Source organism: Aulonocara sp. 'chitande type north' Nkhata Bay, linkage group LG17 (genome assembly GCF_057382095.1).
Source record: "Aulonocara sp. 'chitande type north' Nkhata Bay isolate Kocher_YH1m ecotype deep benthic linkage group LG17, A_spYH_male_GT1.1, whole genome shotgun sequence".
Classification (NCBI taxonomy): Eukaryota; Metazoa; Chordata; class Actinopteri; order Cichliformes; family Cichlidae; genus Aulonocara; species Aulonocara sp. 'chitande type north' Nkhata Bay.
The window spans coordinates 10,603,109-10,620,714 of NC_141360.1; the positions used below are offsets into that span (position 1 = coordinate 10,603,109).

The 17,606-nt window shown below is 40.0% G+C and overlaps 1 protein-coding gene across 6 annotated transcripts in view; it reads right to left on the minus strand.

Moving 5' to 3' along the window:
- Nucleotides 1-5,330: 5,330 nt before the first annotated feature.
- LOC147309664 (uncharacterized) overlaps nt 5,331-17,606 on the minus strand; it is a 91,679-nt gene continuing 79,403 nt past the window's right edge. For 2 of the 6 annotated variants that reach the window (XM_086270473.1, XM_086270477.1), the window contains 3 exons: nt 17,232-17,365; nt 10,679-10,766; nt 5,331-6,341 (listed from right to left, as the gene is read on the minus strand). The gene's annotated coding sequence lies outside the window, so the exon portion shown is untranslated. Of the gene's footprint in view, nt 6,342-10,678; nt 10,767-15,833; nt 15,919-17,231; nt 17,366-17,606 lie in introns of all 6 variants that reach the window. The other 4 variants (XM_086270476.1, XM_086270478.1, XM_086270474.1 and 1 more) reach the window with 3 other exon arrangements.

The following is a 17,606-nucleotide window of genomic DNA, read 5'->3' on the forward strand; positions in this document are numbered from 1 at the left end:
TCAACTGTGAGAGACAGAATGTGAAAAAAAAATCCATGAATCCACATGGTAGGATTTGTAAAGAATTTATTCGTAAATCAGGGTGGAAAATAAGTATTTGGTCAATAACAAAAATACAACTCAATACTTTGTTATTGCCAACAAAGGTTATGTTACAGAGGTCAAACGTTTACTATAGGTCTTTACCAGGTTTGCACACACAGTAGCTGGTATTTTGGCCCATTCCTCCATGCAGATCTTCTCGAGAGCAGTGATGTTTTGGGGCTGTCGCCGAGCAACACGGACTTTCAACTCCCGCCACAGATTTTCTATGGGGTTGAGGTCTGGAGACTGGCTAGGCCACTCCAGGACTTTCAAATGCTTCTTACGGAGCCACTCCTTTGTTGCCCGGGCGGTGTGTTTTGGATCATTGTCATGTTGGAAGACCCAGCCTCGTTTCATCTTCAAAGTTGTCACTGATGGAAGGAGGTTTTGGCTCAAAATCTCACGATACATGGCCCCATTCATTCTGTCCTTAACATGGATCAGTCGTCCTGTCCCCTTGGCAGAAAAACAGCCCCATAGCATGATGTTTCCACCCCCATGCTTCACAGTATGGTGTTCTTGGGATGCAACTCAGTATTCTTCTTCCTCCAAACACGACGAGTGGAGTTTATACCAAAAAGTTCTACTTTGGTTTCATCTGACCACATGACATTCTCCCAATCCTCTGCTGTATCATCCATGTGCTCTCTGGCAAACTTCAGACGGGCCTGGACATGCACTGGCTTCAGCAGCGGAACACGTCTGGCACTGCGGGATTTGATTCCCTGCCGTTGTAGTGTGTTACTGATGGTGACCTTTGTTACTTTGGTCCCAGCTCTCTGCAGGTCATTCACCGGGTCCCCCCGTGTGGTTCTGGGATCTTTGCTCACCGTTCTCATGATCATTTTGACCCCACGGGATGAGATCTTGCGTGGAGCCCCAGATCGAGGGAGATTATCAGTGGTCTTGTATGTCTTCCATTTTCTGATGATTGCTCCCACAGTTGATTTTTTCACACCAAGCTGCTTGCCTATTGTAGATTCACTCTTCCCAGTCTGGTGCAGGTCTACAATACTTTTCCTGGTGTCCTTCGAAAGCTCTTTGGTCTTGGCCATGGCGGAGTTTGGAGTCTGACTGTTTGAGGCTGTGGACAGGTGTCTTTTATACAGATGATGAGTTCAAACAGGTGCCATTCATACAGGTAACGAGTGGGGGACAGAAAAGCTTCTTACAGAAGACGTTACAGGTCTGTGAGAGCCAGAGACTTTCCTTGTTTGAGGTGACCAAATACTTATTTTCCACCCTGATTTACGAATAAATTCTTTACAAATCCTACCATGTGAATTCATGGATTTTTTTTTCACATTCTGTCTCTCACAGTTGAAGTGTACCTCTGGTGCAAATTACTGACCTCTGTCATCATTTTAAGTGGGGGAACTTGCACAATCGGTGGCTGACTAAATACTTTTTTGCCCCACTGTATATATGCAGGGGTGGGGGGGGAGACAGGACAAAAGGTGACATATCAGTTGAAATTAAGTCACTCATTTTGTGTTTTGATTCAATCGGTGGTAATATGATTGGTTGATTCATTGATTTAATCATCCAGTCATTGTTTTTTTTGTTTTTTTTTTATCTCGGTTCTGCCACATGTAGTCGTGCTGAACCAAATTCATTCGAAGGTCACACATCAGGACAAATGGCTGCTGAAGAATTTAGCTTGGGGAAATTGTTTCAGAAGCACTAACCTTCAGTATCTTTGTTCACAAGTCCAAAAACTCACAGAGTCACATTCCACAGCTGTGGCATCTGTTCCTGACAGTTTACCAGACACCTTGTGCAGCATCAAAGAAAAACACAAGGGCAACAAAGTTGTGGCATTGTATGTGGGATGCAGGTAAAAATTTTCACTTCAAGTTTTGATTGTACAGGAGAAATGTTTTCTATGTTATGTTAGGTTATCTAATCTGTTCCACATACAGCAAGTGGCTCAAGGGAACGAATGAAAGGTCAAAGAAAAGGTAGAAAAACTTAAAGGCCGCTAAATGAAGACACTGCTTTTCGAGTTCTGCCTTTTTCATCACAGCAGGTGATGCAGCTCTGCATGTTTTAATCAGCAGAATTTTGTGCCAAATGTCCTCCTGATGCAATCCCCACCTCAATCTGCTAAATGGGAACGTAAATTTGCAGTTCCAGGCCTCTGTATTAATAGCTAGCTGTACTCAATAAGATGTTTGTCATCTGCAGACCTGATACAATGCTGCTGTTAAGACCTTTCAAGACATTTTTTTTAAAAGATGTAGAAATAATTGCTCTATAAAGTTTTACTCAACAGATATGTCTGCATTGCCGTTTATATTGTGAGACTTTACGGATTTGTGGTCTGAAGCCTCAAATTCTTTGTTAAGATTTTTTTTTCAGAATATACCAAAAATGAAGTGATCAAGCGTTGGAATGTGGCCTCTCTGTCTGGATTTCACACTTGATTTTTGAACGTTTAAATATAACGCAAGGCCATTATGGCTGAAACTGCCACTTTTTTGTTTGTGTCTCAAGTAAAATACTTTTAAAGTGTCATTCTGGATCTATGACGATATTGGAGAGACAAGAGAGAGCGGTTACACTCACAAAGAAATCAAACCTTCCATGTATTTCTTGAAAAACAAGCCTTTTGGACAGATATGTGACTAAGAAATGGATACAGTCTTCACAAGTTATGTGAAGTTACTAAGTTAGTTACTGTCACTGCTGCAATTGCACTTGACTGTTGCAGAGCAAGTCAGAGATGTTGAATTTCACTGTCATGTACTGCAGTAAACGCTGTATTTTCATGACATTATCAGGCTTCAGCAATCATGTCACTCTTCAGTAACAAGAGAGAAGAGCGGAGGAGTTGCAAGGAGCTGAAATCAAGGATGAAAGCAAATACAGGCTCATCGACTCGTTTTTTTTTCTTCTATCGAATGAAAATGAAAAAAAAAAACCATAAATATATTCTCATTGAAATGGAAAAAGTGAGAAAGTGTTTTACGGGACAAACTTGGAGAACTCTTGGGGAAGCTCTAAATATGTAACTACAGTGACATTAAAGGCTGAAGATCGAAAAAAAACAACAACACTAAAAACAAACAATGCTGCATGTGGACGATAAAGCGCACCCTTCATTCATTGTTCAGCATCGTTACACTGCAACTTGTCTTACAACCTCACAAAATCACAAAGTGGCTGTGGCTTAGGAGGTAGAGATAATCACAGAGTTTTTGGTTCAATCTCAGGCAGCTTCTTTCTGCATGCCAAAGTATCCTTGGGTGTGTTCATTGGAGTGTGAATGACAGATAGAAAGCTCTTAGACGTAGAAAATAAGTTATTGTATGAATGGGCGAATGAGGTGTGGTGCAAAGTACATTGATTGCACAAGTAAAAAAACACTGTGTAACAACCAGTCCTTTTCCCATCCATTTAGGCAGTATTCGTCCAATAGGAGAGCCTCATGCAGGCTAAAGTTGAATGAGAAAATGTGCTTTTTGCATAGATCTAGATATAAATAAAGACCATTTATATTTTTTATTTGAGGTTTTATCAAAGTCATCCACCCAAAGCAGGTGAAAGCCACAGTAAGCTAGTTTCTGCTAGTGCATTTGTAGTTTTTTTCCATCAGGAACAATGATTTTTGCTTGTGTTTGAGCTTGATCTTTACCTCTGACAAAACACACGCGCGCACACACAGACACACACACACAGGGGATGGTTCCTGAATGGGGCCGGAGGTCAGCAGCCGCATGCACGTGACAAGTCAGAGTTAATTCCAGCATCACAAAGGATGCTCTGGACACCAGCAAACACACTCTCCAACAAACACTCACACACACCAGATTATCCCATCAGGCCAGCTACAAAGGTCAAAAGCAAATGTTCAACTTTTGGTCCTTTAGCTCTTCTATTGTTAACACTTAGATGCTTACTTTATGCAAAACCATCAGTGCATTAATATGAGATTTATGGGGGTTAATGCATAACAGTAGACACCAAGGTTATTATAGTTAACTGAAACTAAATTTAGATGTGAAAAACAAAAAAACCCAAACATTTCAGTTACAACTTAAATAAGAATAAAAGCTAGATTTTTGAAAACTAATTGAAACAATTTTGTGAACTTGCAAAACTAATTCAAATAAAGTAAAAATACAGTGTTTTGATTTGATAAAAGTTTAATTAAAATACATAGAAAAGTTTATCGACACTTTAGATGACACGTGTGCACTGTAAGGCTAAAATTGGGGATTTATGATCAAAATCGACTCGACTTCGGCTGTTATTTATCAAACAGCTACTTTCATACAATCAGTCTGGTTTGCTCTCACTTCACTGGTCATCAGGTTTCCATGTCCTCCAACTATATAAACATTAAAAACAGAAGTTTACAGTAGTCTCTGAGACCTATTTGATTATTGGCTGGTTTTCCTTAATGGGAATTTTATATTTCTGACATTTTGCTACTTCCGTTTGATTCTTGTGCACCAGTGTAATTCTCTATAAATATTACTGCCTTGTCATATAAGAAAACACATTGTTAATCAAAGGGTTTTGTGAAACTAAAGCCATTGTCACTATGTTTGTGGCACTGTGTGTGTGTGTGTGTGTGTGTGTGTGTGTGTGTGTGTCAGTGCTCTTCAGATCACTGTGTTTACTGATTGGTCTGCCATCCATCACTATCAACTCCTCTCCGCCCCTTAAACAGAGGCATCAGTGATGGATCATCCTGATTTGTATCAATGGGCAAAACCTTATCAATAAGGTTAAACACACTAATGTGGGTCTAAAGTGAGAACAAATACGTGTGTATGTGTGTGTGTGTGTGTGTGTGTGTGTGTGTGTGGACCAGGCAGGACGATAGGTGGGGGTAGGAGTCATTTGTTCTGATGTAACAGAGTCAGTTTCATCACCCGAGGCATCGAGGATGAGCAGGAAAGAGAGAATGCACAGAAGGGAAAGGAAGTGACACGATGAGTCTAAAATGACTGTCTCTCTGTCTCTCTCTCTCACACACACACACACACACACACACACACACACACACACACACACACACCCTGGGTGTCAGCTTCCATCAGCAGCATGTATGACTGTGACTTATAACCACAGCTATGCGATCATTTACACTCAGTGCAGGAGATAGCCAGAAGCTACTGTCCCTCTGTACTAGTGTGCAGTGATTTAGTGTCTGAATTCACAACACTTGCTTGGATGTATTAGTGTATATGTTTTTACACGCCATATACATATAAATGAAACACTAATACATTAGGAGTCTTTCACAATGTTTTTATTTTTGTTTTATCTTTTAAACAGTGGAGCGCAAGCTTCAAGAACAAGAAAGTACAATAAAAAAAGAAGAGTTTGTGATTAAACCCACATTTAAACCACATCAAAATCAGCTGCCCAGGTCTTATGATGAAGTAACTTATGACTGGCACGATCACACTGAACACATACTTGGTTTTTTTTCTTGTCATGTCTCAGTTAAACTCAAAATGCAAAGGTCACTGAATCTGGAGTTGCTTAGAGACCAGATCTGCTGTACCGGTTATCTTTAATCGAATCAAGTGTGAAGCTCAGATGGAAAACAATAATTTGCCATCATTACAAAATATTAAGCAAGACTAATTTTGTGCAGTTGTGGTTAAAAAGAAAAACAAACGATTTGAAATGAAACGGCACCAGCTAGCTGAAAATAGCCTCTAGATTTATTTTTAAAAATCTAATTCTGTGTCTAATATTTAATTCCACAATAATGAACAGACTGTTGGCACACAGACAAAAAAGGAAATGTCACAGTACACTAATGTACACTTTTGATGGTTATGGCACAAGCTCAAATACAAAAACAGATAGGACACAAATGCTGAGAGTCCGGAGACGTACAGTTTAATAAGTGTTATAGAACGTAATGTAAACATGAAAATGAAAAAAGGAAATAAGTGAATGCCGAACAGGAAATCTAGCGAGGCCCCCTCGAGAAACCACAGTGTGCCATCTGCATTATTTCCAAATTATTTGTCATCTAATTTTTTTCCCTCAGCACCTTCAGAGAGCTGTCCAGCTGAAGCCTTCTTTTCAGCTCAGGTCATTTCAGTTCAGCCTGATTCACTTTAATTCAGTTTTCTACACTGGGGAATGACTCACACTCCTGACAGAAGACTCCCATTTACTGTCTGCCTGCATGTGTGTGTCCGTGTGTGTTTGTGTGGGGTTTTTTGGGAAACGTCAGCATCTTCTCCATCTCTCGTACTCGCCTGATGTTACACCGTCAGCATCACCTACAAGGAGACAGAGAAACAGGATTGTGGCGTGTTGTCAGCAACAAATCGGACTGTGTAAAAATAATGCCTCGTTCTTCCTCGCTCTCTCTCGTCTAGCATCATCAGTGTGATGTAATATGAAGAAATCACAGCTCTGGAAATTCTGCTTTTGAGGAATTATGGAGATAAGCTTGTGTTTCTTACTGTTAAACAATAAAGATGACGTGTATTTGTAAAAAATAATAAAAACATTTTTCTCATACTTAATGAATTCAAATACTATTAGACTGTGGTGGAGGTGCAGCGGAGGGGTGAGGCGTCTTAGTCGAGTCAAGCCGCTGTTCTCGCTCTCACACACACAGACACACACATACACACACACACAAACACACACAAAATTCAATCATGTTTCTGCTGCTGCCTGGGGGAACTCACTGTGGAAACCTCACTATAGTGGAAAATCACCTTTTCCATGTTATTTTACACAGCAGCACCTACGCCACACACTCGCAGACACACACCTACACAGTCTGTCTGCATTTACACGAGGAACCCAAAAGATCTGATTTTTTTTTAACTCTTTGTGGTGCTGATCTCACACCGTCATGCCTGTCTCAGCCAGAAGTCAGCGAGGAATGAGATTTTTATTCAGCCATGAAGAAAAAAAACGTGCCTCAGAGAGTTAATGTCATCCTGTGACAATACAGGGTTTGTTGCTGTAAGCGTGCTTAGCTAAGGTTGCATCAACCTGATACGTGACCTTATCTTGAGTGGCCATGTTGAATCGCGGAATCCTGAATATACTTATATACAGACACTTTTCTCTATAAAGTTATTTGGCAATGAATGAGGAATAAAGAGCAGGGGGCAGTTAATTTTGTAGACTATCCACAATATCAAAAAATCTGTCTTTTATTAATTACTGTGGTCAAACAATCAATACTTTTATTTTACATATAAATATATATTTATTGTTAGTAGTAGTGCTGGTAGTGCTGATGTTGACACTGACATGGGAACCTTATTTAGCTCAGAGAGTAGAAGAAGAACAACAGTACAGCAACCAAAATTCCATCTAAGGCCTGAGTTACACAGGTGTAGGGACCAGTCAGAGACACGCTGACAACAACCAGTTGTCAATGGGAAAAATGTGCAATTCCCGACCAGCTGGCGAGAGGTTGCTGGCTGCCTCTGGGTGAAACTGGCCACAAAGCCTTCTTGTGATCAATTTGGTTGCTAGCAGATTGCCACAGTTGCCCATGGTTTACATGGAAGATGCTAGCTTGTCTGCAAACACTTGCCAACTACTCTTTGAGCAGCAGTGATACTAAAAAATGCAACAGAATTTGGAAACGGAGAGCCTTCATAGTAAAAGTTGTGCCTTACTGCTGTAACCAGCACGATTTTACTTTGAACGCAAATGTTCTGTATTTCAAGTTTGTGGCACACTTGTCACACAGTAGTTGGCGAATGCCTGTATACTTTGTAACTTCCTATACTGATTTTTCTCTCTATAACATTCTGACAGGGAATTTTAAACTTTTTACATTTTTGAATGGCATGATCCCTTCCTAGCAATTTGTGTGCACCCTCATGCTATGGATATCGCAGGGAGAGCGATCAAACTGAGGGCCAAGAGCAAGAACATGGTGCTTGTTGCATGGATTCTAGATGGTCTGTCAGAATTCGTCATGTTGATTGCTCATGGCGTCCAAAATATCCTCGGGCCACTAAGAAATATCCCTGTGCTCCTGTTGGATAGCCTGACAATGAAATGGCATCATGTGAGGGTCTAAGATACAGTATTTATATATAATTAAACTTCACCTGAGCAACATTTGTTCATAAGCCATTGACACACACATACACACACAGTTTGTGCTACAAGGAACCCTCTCATCAACCAACCACATTACAAGCAGATGGTGAATATTATATGTGAAGTAGAAACATAATAACACCTTACATGAAAGAACTTTACTACAGAGTTGCTTCTGACTTAAAGGATAAGTCCTGTCATGTTCTGTTCTGCCGTTGCTTTCAACAAATCCCATGTGTCAGTGTAATCCAGTAATCATTACGTGTTAGCTATAGCTTTTTTAGATGTCATAGTGGTCCATTATTGTCCATTAACGGTTAAACAAATATCACCGGATCTCAAAATTTCATAACAAAATTAAAGTGCCACAGACAAAGTAGAGCAACTGTTGAGAGTAGTAAATATTGTTTTCTGTGGTCACTTCCCAGGAGGAACAGAAATTATGGGTGTATCAGTAGGCGTATTTGTCCTGAAGCATGAAGAACACAATGTTAAGTTTGGTATGAAATGTCCTCAGAGCAGTACGCCCTGGGAACTAAACTGCCACGGATCTATTAATGGTCACATACTCGCACTCCCCAAATGCTCCACCCTGAAATTTTGGCAGTTCACCAGTAGCTGTCCATCAGGTATGGTGTGCTAGTAAGGTTAGCTTAAGTTTTTTTTCTGTAGAGCTAATTGCCCATTTTCATGTAGCACATAAGCTAAATAAGTTAACGATAAAGTCATTTTAGAGTCCATCGCCATTAGAAACTGAAGGGCTGCGCCGAACAAAACTGGGGTTTGTCAAGTTTTTCTAGAAACCTTTTTAAAAGAAGAGGTAGCTAAAAAAAAAAAAAAAAAAAAAGCTAATGCTAAATTATCAGCAAACCTTTCAGAGCTAATCTGCACCAGAAGTTTTGTCAGCTTGCAAAATGCTTGTCATAATGTCGTACTTGTAATCTCTTGTTAAATATTTTACCGTTTCTGACAAAATAAATTCACAGTAGTCTGCGGACAATGAAGTCTATTGTCTGTAGCAAGATGTAAAAAACAAAGGACAAAAGTGATCTGTACACTTCTTAAAAGAAAGTTTTCTATTTTGTCAAACAGCTCAGGCTTTTCTTATTGTCAAGATAAAGAATTTGAGTGTATTAACTGTTACAATAAGAGCAATTAGACATTTTAAGATCTTTTTAAACAATGGGGAAAGTGCCATTTTTGCTTTATTTTTTCCCTGCTTTGCTGAAAATATACTGAAACCTGAACCCAGCATAAAGTTTTTGTATATGTTACAACACCATATTGGTCATATTGGGGAAATTTACATAAAAATATAAATAAATATTTGTTAAATATTTGTTTTAGAGTACACATCCACTTTTAGAACTAAAGTTTAAAGTAAGGTTACACAATCTGAATTATGGCACTTTTGAATGTAATTAACTTTTATCTATTCTTTCCCATCGTTTATGTTGTTTTTCATGGTTTCTTCCTTTTGCTCTTTTTTAATCCCCTCATGCCAGATGGCTGCCCCTCTCTGAACCTGGCTCAGGGAAGAAGTTCCAGTTCAAAGGAACTTCTTCCTCCTCACTGTTGCCAAGTGCTTGCTCACAAAAGACCGTCTGAATGTTCTTGCTCTAAAATTGTGTTTGTAATATGAAGTAGTCTGTTGTAAATGACTGCTTTTGAAACATAAAAACTGTATAAAGTATCTGGGCACTGCTGCTGCTTACATACTGTATTGAGGTCTTTGCTGGACAAATGTCATATGAAACTGGAAAACACCCGACTGCGAAGATGTGAACAAGCTTTGTGTGGGTGTCTGTCTGTCTGTATGGATCTGCAGTGCTCTGCCAATGCTACAGACATTTCAGAGCCCTTTGGCGTAATTCAGTGTGTCAGATACAAGAGGAAATAATGTGGTGAGCATCTCGTCGAATCGCTCCGGCTTAAACGGTCTCTCTCCAGAGTGTGTTTAGGAAATTAAAGGCCGGGGATTTTTTTCATAATTGTCTAGTTTATCATTTTATTACAGCTAGCTTTCCTCTGATGGGCTCCCTTTATGATTTATCAAATACAATTACTGCATGACTTATTTTAGGACCATTAATGTGTGCACGTGTGTGTGTGTGTGTGTGTGTGTGTGTGTGTGTGTGTGTGTGTGTGTGTGTGTGTGTGTCAGCTCTGGTGTATTTAAATAGCATTAAGTAATTGGAAAAACAGGTCGAGAAGCTGGAAAATCTAAATTGTCTTTGTGGATTTATACCCCCCATTCAAACACACACACACACACACACACACACACACACACACACACACACTCTCCTTTTCCTTTTCTCTCTGTTGCTTCTGAGTAAATACCCAAAAAGCTTCTATTTTAAACGTAAAATAAGAGAAAATTGTGTTTTAACTGATAGAAGCTAATCTGAAATAGTTTCATTCTTGTGCTGTGACAATATTTCACAATATTTCTCAAGGAATGAGGAAAATTGGGATATAGAGAAACAGAGAAAGGAAAGAAACAGTCACAGAGAGAAAGAGGTTAATTCCATACCTTCGCCTTCCAGCTAATGAAGTGTAGGTGGCGTCCCGGTCACTTCAGCTAATTGAACAGTGGAGATTACAGCAGCCGTCGCTCCCCTCTGTGAAAAGAGGGCCGTGTTCATTAGTCGTTGCCATATAATATTCATTCTCTGTAGAAATATGTAGATAGTAATCTATGCAAAGAGCTGCTGGTATGATTATAAAGCTCTCAGCACGTTCTCTGGTAGCAATAACTCAAACAACCATGATTTAAAATACTGCATGTGTCTATGTTTAACTTTATTGCTTCGCACTGAATTTATGGGCCTTTATCAATTAGACGTATACTCAGAAGAATCTATTAATATTTATGTAGGGCAATGTATTAATTTTGACATTTAACAAACCAGTAAAAACAGTAAACCTAAAGTATATCAGTATCTGAGTGTTATTTGAATTATTTGAATGGCTTTAGAGAGCAATAACTCCTGCGCAGCTAGTAATAATGGGCACAGTTGATAGTCTTGGTAACACTGTGACAGACTTCACTGAGGCATGTCAGTGCAACTCTAGGCTGCCCTAAGTAAAACAAAGTCTATGGACGGAGAGTCATTGAACCCCCTAGCTGGAATATGTGTCAATTTAAAATCCTCAAGAAAGCAAGACAAGATGGCAAAGCTAGTCATGAAAGGCTCAGTTTAATTCAGCTTTATTTATATAGAGACAAATCACAGCAGCAGTCACCTCAAGGCGCTTTGTATAGTAGGGTCAAAAGCCTACAATAATAAAGAAGACCCCAATAATCAGGCAGGTAAGGTAGCAAGAAACTCAGGAGCAGCCCTGAGTTTGAGATAACAGGTAGCACTATGCGGCGTCCTGTTGTATTCAAATTGATGGTGTATAAACTGGAGTTGTGGCCATCAGAGAGTTGTCCCGATTTTAAAACAGGCAGTCTTTAGTCACCAAAAACCTGAAACCAGTTGTCAATGGACTTGTCTCACATTATAATCTTGGCCTTTTTTTAATGCACTTCTTCAAAAGCCTTTCCACCACATTTGTAATAATAAAATGTTTATTTGTCATTACCAGCATTCTTCTATTTTCAGTCATTCTGGAATAGAAATTACGGCCATTGTCATCCAACCTATTCTGTGCATGAGAAAATTGATGCTGCTAATTACAAGGTATGTCTTTGTACCCATGTACAAAGATTAAGGGAATGTGTGTACAAAGCAATGTTACATAATTAAAAGCTGCAGCAATGACACTCGTGTAACCGTGAGGTTGATTAATGTCTCTGGTTTGTTGTGTTATGTTCACGAATTTCACGCTCATGTGACAGGTTGTTAGGCTTTGATTTTGTAGTGCGGTCCTGTGATAAACGAGCAACATGCTATAAGCTTTTCTTACATGTACAGTGAGTTGTGTGACTAAAACGACCGTCTCGGTCATTTGTTTCTACTGTCTGAAAAGGCCCACGTGAGTAAGCCTTCCTAAAATGACATACAGTGCTGTTTCACTCCAAAGGACCCAGAGAGTCCACATCAGGAAGCAGGTGGGCTTGTGGTTTCACAAACACACCCGGCTCCAGTCTCGCGGCTTTCTACCATTTTTGAGTTTCACTTTTACTCCCTTGGTAAAAGCAAGGAGGTCCTGTAGGTCCAGCAGCTGGGGCCTTACTGTGTGGAGCTCGCATGTTCTCCCCATGTCTGCATGGTTTCTCTCTGAAAACTCTGGTTTCCTCCCAATGATATATATGGGGTGAGGTTAACTGGTGATTCTAAACTGGCTATAGGTGTGAATATGAGTGTGAATGGGCTCCCGGCTCTAGACATTAGCCTAATGACAGACTGGTGATCTGTCCAGGGTGTACCCTGCCTATCACCCTATGGCAGTGGGGATAGACTCCAGCACCCCCAAAACACCCTGATGAGGGCAAACAGAAGAAAATGAATGGACTTTGACTCCCCAGTAACTTCTATTGTCATTCACCATTTGGTTAGGTTTAGCTAGCAGCACTTCTTGGTTAATGTAAGGAAAAGACTTTTGGTTTGAAGTGAACATACAATAAAATAAATACATAAATAAATTTATAAACACAACAAATTTACCATTTACAGAAACCTCCATTTAAAAAACCGCTAACGTACTATCAGTAATTTGCAAGGACATTTTCCATGTTTTTATGCATATTTTTTGCAGTGTAGGATTTAATAACATCAAGTATAAATGACAGCATGAGCCTTTTTCTGAGGGGAAATCTCTATTAATAATGGTGGAAAGTGTAATGAAAATTGCTACTAAAGCAGAATTACTGTTACATAACTGAAATGTTACTCAACTAAAAACACTACCATTAAATAGAAAAAAATACTTTACATAAAAGCATAAAATAACCTTCAAAACATACTAGGGATGTTTAATGTCAGGTGTCCTGTGGGTGTAACAGTTTAGAAAATGGATGGATGATTGTTTAATAAATAAAGTTAACTGAAGTATATCGTTGAAGGGTTTGTGAATCAGTAATGGAGACAGTTGTGAATAAATGAATGAAAAAATAATAATCAAGAACGTCCAGTGAGAGCAGAGTTTATTATACTCACAGCCATTACTGTGAATTTATGACAAACACACCAATTACTCATCTTAACTAGTTTATGGAGTTATACAGACTGCAGGTGTGTCCATGTGTGTGCGGTGCATCCTCTGCGTGCGTGTATTGACAGACAGAGAGAAACAGGAGGCAGTGGGCACGACCTGCAGAGGTGGGAGTGAAAGTAGGCAGACAAAAGATTTTAGAGTTAAGCAGGAAAGTTTGGATGGTCTAACGTTATAGTTTTCTTCTAACTTTCTTCTGGGAAGGACAGAAGCAGGAATGTGTTGCAAGTTAGTAAAAGGCGAGAAAGAAGCACTAAAAGACTAGCACGGCCCACCTCACAGTCACAGTGAGTAATAAAATTACTCAAATATATGTTAGCGTGCAGTCTTAAAGGAATTATATTTAGGATCTAATAACACACAACTTTTGAACTTTTTTTGTCTTGGTGTTTTTTTGTTTGATAGCTTTAAAACTCAAATTGTGGCCCCTGCTCAGCATTTAAAGCAGTAAAATTGATTTTCTAGTGTAAATCATACTTTTGTAAGTTGTGTAAATTACAACTTGGAAAAAAAGCACAAGTACTGGCCAGAAATGATTTAATTGGAGTGGGGAAAATATTGAGGCATGCGCACTCTTTCTCCCTGTGAACTGCACTGATCAGCCTTCCCCACCCGTGCGTCAATATTTGCTAACTCACTATCGCAGGATTCATGTTTTTTAAGTCACCTGATGCCGAAGTCACTGAACAGAACTCAGCAAAAACTCGTCATGTCTTTATCAGGACAAAAACAAAACTCCTCTCTGCTTCTGTCACTTTTCTAACCCCACTGAACCCCCTCCTCCCTGCCTCTTGTTGCCTATCCAGCACAGTGGGACCATGTCTCTCTCTCTCTCTTCTCCCCTCTCTCTCTCTCTACCTCTCTCGCCCCCTCCCTCGGGGCAGAAGTAGACCACGCCTTGAGGCCCTGCTCCCATTGTGTTTTCTCTGCTACTTCTGTTTGGGGCCTTTGTGTGCCGCTAATCAGCCGTGGGGCCATGCTCAGCCTCGAGTGTGTGTCTGCGAGTGTGCGTGTGTGTGTGTGTGTGTGTGTCCCTTGCCCTCATTACGTAGCCACACTGGGAGGCCAGCATGGGAAGTTTCTGCTGCCCTCCATCACCCCCTCCACCACCACCACCTCACCCCCCCTCTAGCTGTCCATCACTCACTTCCTCCCCCTATCCTCATCTCACCAACCCTTGGACCGGCCACAATTTTAAAATAAAACTGCACCTGCTTCAGTGGCTACATCAGAAAGCGATGCAGCAGTGGAGCAGAAAAACAACAGCGCTTTGTTCTAAAGTCCTCACAGTCACAGATATTTGCTGCGATGATTAGCGTCATTATTTTCGGAGCTGGAATGAAGCGATTTTGCGACAGGAACGGATTCTCTGTGCAAATCACAAAGTCTTTTCAACTGAATTTAGCGACAACAAAAGCGGGACTCCTCCACCCTAACACAAGGCTGAAAAAGTAAAAGTTTAAAGTGAAACTTCCCATTGCTTTTCAGGTCTTTTTTTCCTTCTTTTTTCAAACACGAGCACTTACAATACAGTAGGCAGGATGTTGTATGCTTATTTTATCTGCTGACGAAGTTAAAAAATATCTAACGCAGATCTTGTAAGAGAATCTTTTTTTTTAAACCAGGCTATAGTTGTTATGCTTTAACAGTTTAACTATCATGACTTGTTTAATAGCTGGTGAACATTCTGTGAACACATATTGCCGTAATGTCACTGTCATCTGGGGATACAGTCATCTATACTGTCAAACTCCTGGCTGTATGATTTCAGCGGGATTTATTAAGTAGCGTATTGTAATAGTAAAGAAAAAAACCTGGGGGTTGGAATAGTGTGCAGACCAATAATTAGTCATTTTATTTGTGAATGATTTAAGGCGTCCTCTTCAGAGTTTGAGCTTTTCTTCACAACATCAACAACAACACTTTCTTTTGTCTCACGTTCACGTGTTTAGCATGAGTCAACTGATGATGACTACTTCTCTCTTTTAAAAAGACAAAACTGAATTTCCAATTGTTCTTTGTGACAATCAGTTTGTTTGTTTCTTTTTTTTTGTCTTTCTTTTCATAATTTATGTCTTTGTGTGTATCACTTGCCTCGAGACAAATTTTCTCTTTTGGACATTGAGTTAAGTTAAGAGGAAAATGTTGCCCTCGCTGACAAGTAGCCTACTGGGTTCAGTATCAGTGCAAAGTCCAAGAAAACAATCTCAGTTTACACAGCCCTGTTTGTTTGGCGGGTTGTCTTTACAGAGATTAATGAAAGTTCAGTGCAGTAACGCAAAGTAAAGAAAAACTGAAGAGTTATTTTTTTAGATTATCTTTCACTTTCAGTGTTACTTATACACATCAGTAAGCTGGACTGAGTGAACTGTCCGCTGCCCTTTAGTGCTCCTCCCCTGTCACCTGCTGGATGCCTCTCTACCCTCATGCCTCATGTCCCCCCCCCCCCGCCCCACTGCTCCACCGCTTCACCTCCTTCCCATCTACTTTCTCCCTCCTTCAAGTCTTCACTGTTCATGAAATCTCACCTGTTCACATGGAGTGTGTCTCTCTGTCTTGATGCCCGATGAAGCTTAAGCCACTGGACCTCTTTGCCTTGAGGACAAGCATAGCCTGCTCATTGCTCATGTATACACACACACCCACACCCAAACACACACACACACACACACACACACACACACACACACACACACAACACACGCACACACACACAGACTCTGTCTCTGTCTCTGTTCAGTCAAGAGCTACACGGCTGTCTTAAATTTCATTGTGGGACAGAGAATATCCTCCCTATATATGTCACTCTCTCTTCCTTTAGCTCATTTCTTGCTTCACCTGACTTATCACACACCCCTGGCCCGTCCTCAGTCCTCCTCTGCTGTCCGACAATTTAGCTCTAGGTCATCAGCATCGTCTACTTACTGACCTAAATTCATGTTACGCCACATAATTAGGCTGTGTGCTTGTTTCCGTTCCCACTTTCAAAGACAGGTCTAAAGAGCTTGAGAAGCGTCTTGAGAGGGGAGACTTCTGTCCTGTGTCCAATGGCACTCAACAAGTTCTCCAACTAAATGGAGCATAGGAGCATACTGGCAACAGGAAACAGGCAACAATAAACTGTTAGAATTTTTGTTAGGTTAGAGGAAAAACCCTTGTTTAAATCATCGTTAGATGTCCAAGATTTTGAGTGTTACTGTGTTTCCTTCCCACTGTTGCCAAGTGAACAAATTCCAGTTCCTGGGTATGGGGCCGTCTGATTTTTGAGGTTTTCGCTCTATTATTATATAGTCTGTAAATTTTCCATGAAATTTTGGTACATCACAACATCATTGAATCTGGACAAATAAAATGTACTTGACATGTATATGAAAGTATGTTTATACCAAACATACTTTCATTGTTGATTAATTATTGGAATTTAAAAAAAAATTTGATTTTCTATATTCCAGTTGCATTTAACTCAGAACTATTGGTTCATGTCTTTGAGGCTGATGAAACCCTCCATCCACCTTAACCTCCTCCGCAGTGGTTCTGAAACCACAGTAGACTTCCTTTGCAGCCGAAGAGCCTTTTGAGAGAAGCACTGAATACTCATCTAATTCAAGTGAAGCAAATGAAACATTTTTTGAGTATAGACACAAAAATACACGTCTTTGACATACCGCCTGGAGCTGAACTGCAGTATATTACTAGGTTCGGACACAACCCACATTTTGTGAACACAGATTAATATATAAATAAAGTAACATTTCCCACAAGAGTCCAAAAAAAAGTGCCTCAGTCGGGGGACAAAACTGACATTTTCACCTTGTGCCATAATTTTTTCAGAAAGCTAATCTCAGAGCTAAAGGTGCTTACTGTTACCTCACTGACATTGCACATGTTTCAACAGAGAATCAACAGCATGAAAGTCTTGTTCTCACCTAGAAAAATTTTGATTTGTTTCTTTGCTGGTTCAAAGCAGCAATCTCAGCTCAAGAGGACACACAGAGGAAATGTTGTGAGACCCCCAACACCACGGGTGGCTCTGCAGGAACAGCGGACCAACAACTTAGCTCTAAAGAGAAACACGGGCAATGTTTAGTACAGGAAAATAAGTGCTCTTCCATAAACACCGCAGAAGCCAAAACATTGAGATTAACAAAAATTGCAGAGCAGCAATAATTTACATTCCTCAAAACAAAAAACAAGTTCAGGCCAATCTTTTTTTTGTGGATTGCTTTAACATGACGATCTGTCATGTAAACCCAGGACAGAGTAAAGGGAAACCAGAATCATAAAATAACAACACGCCTCAT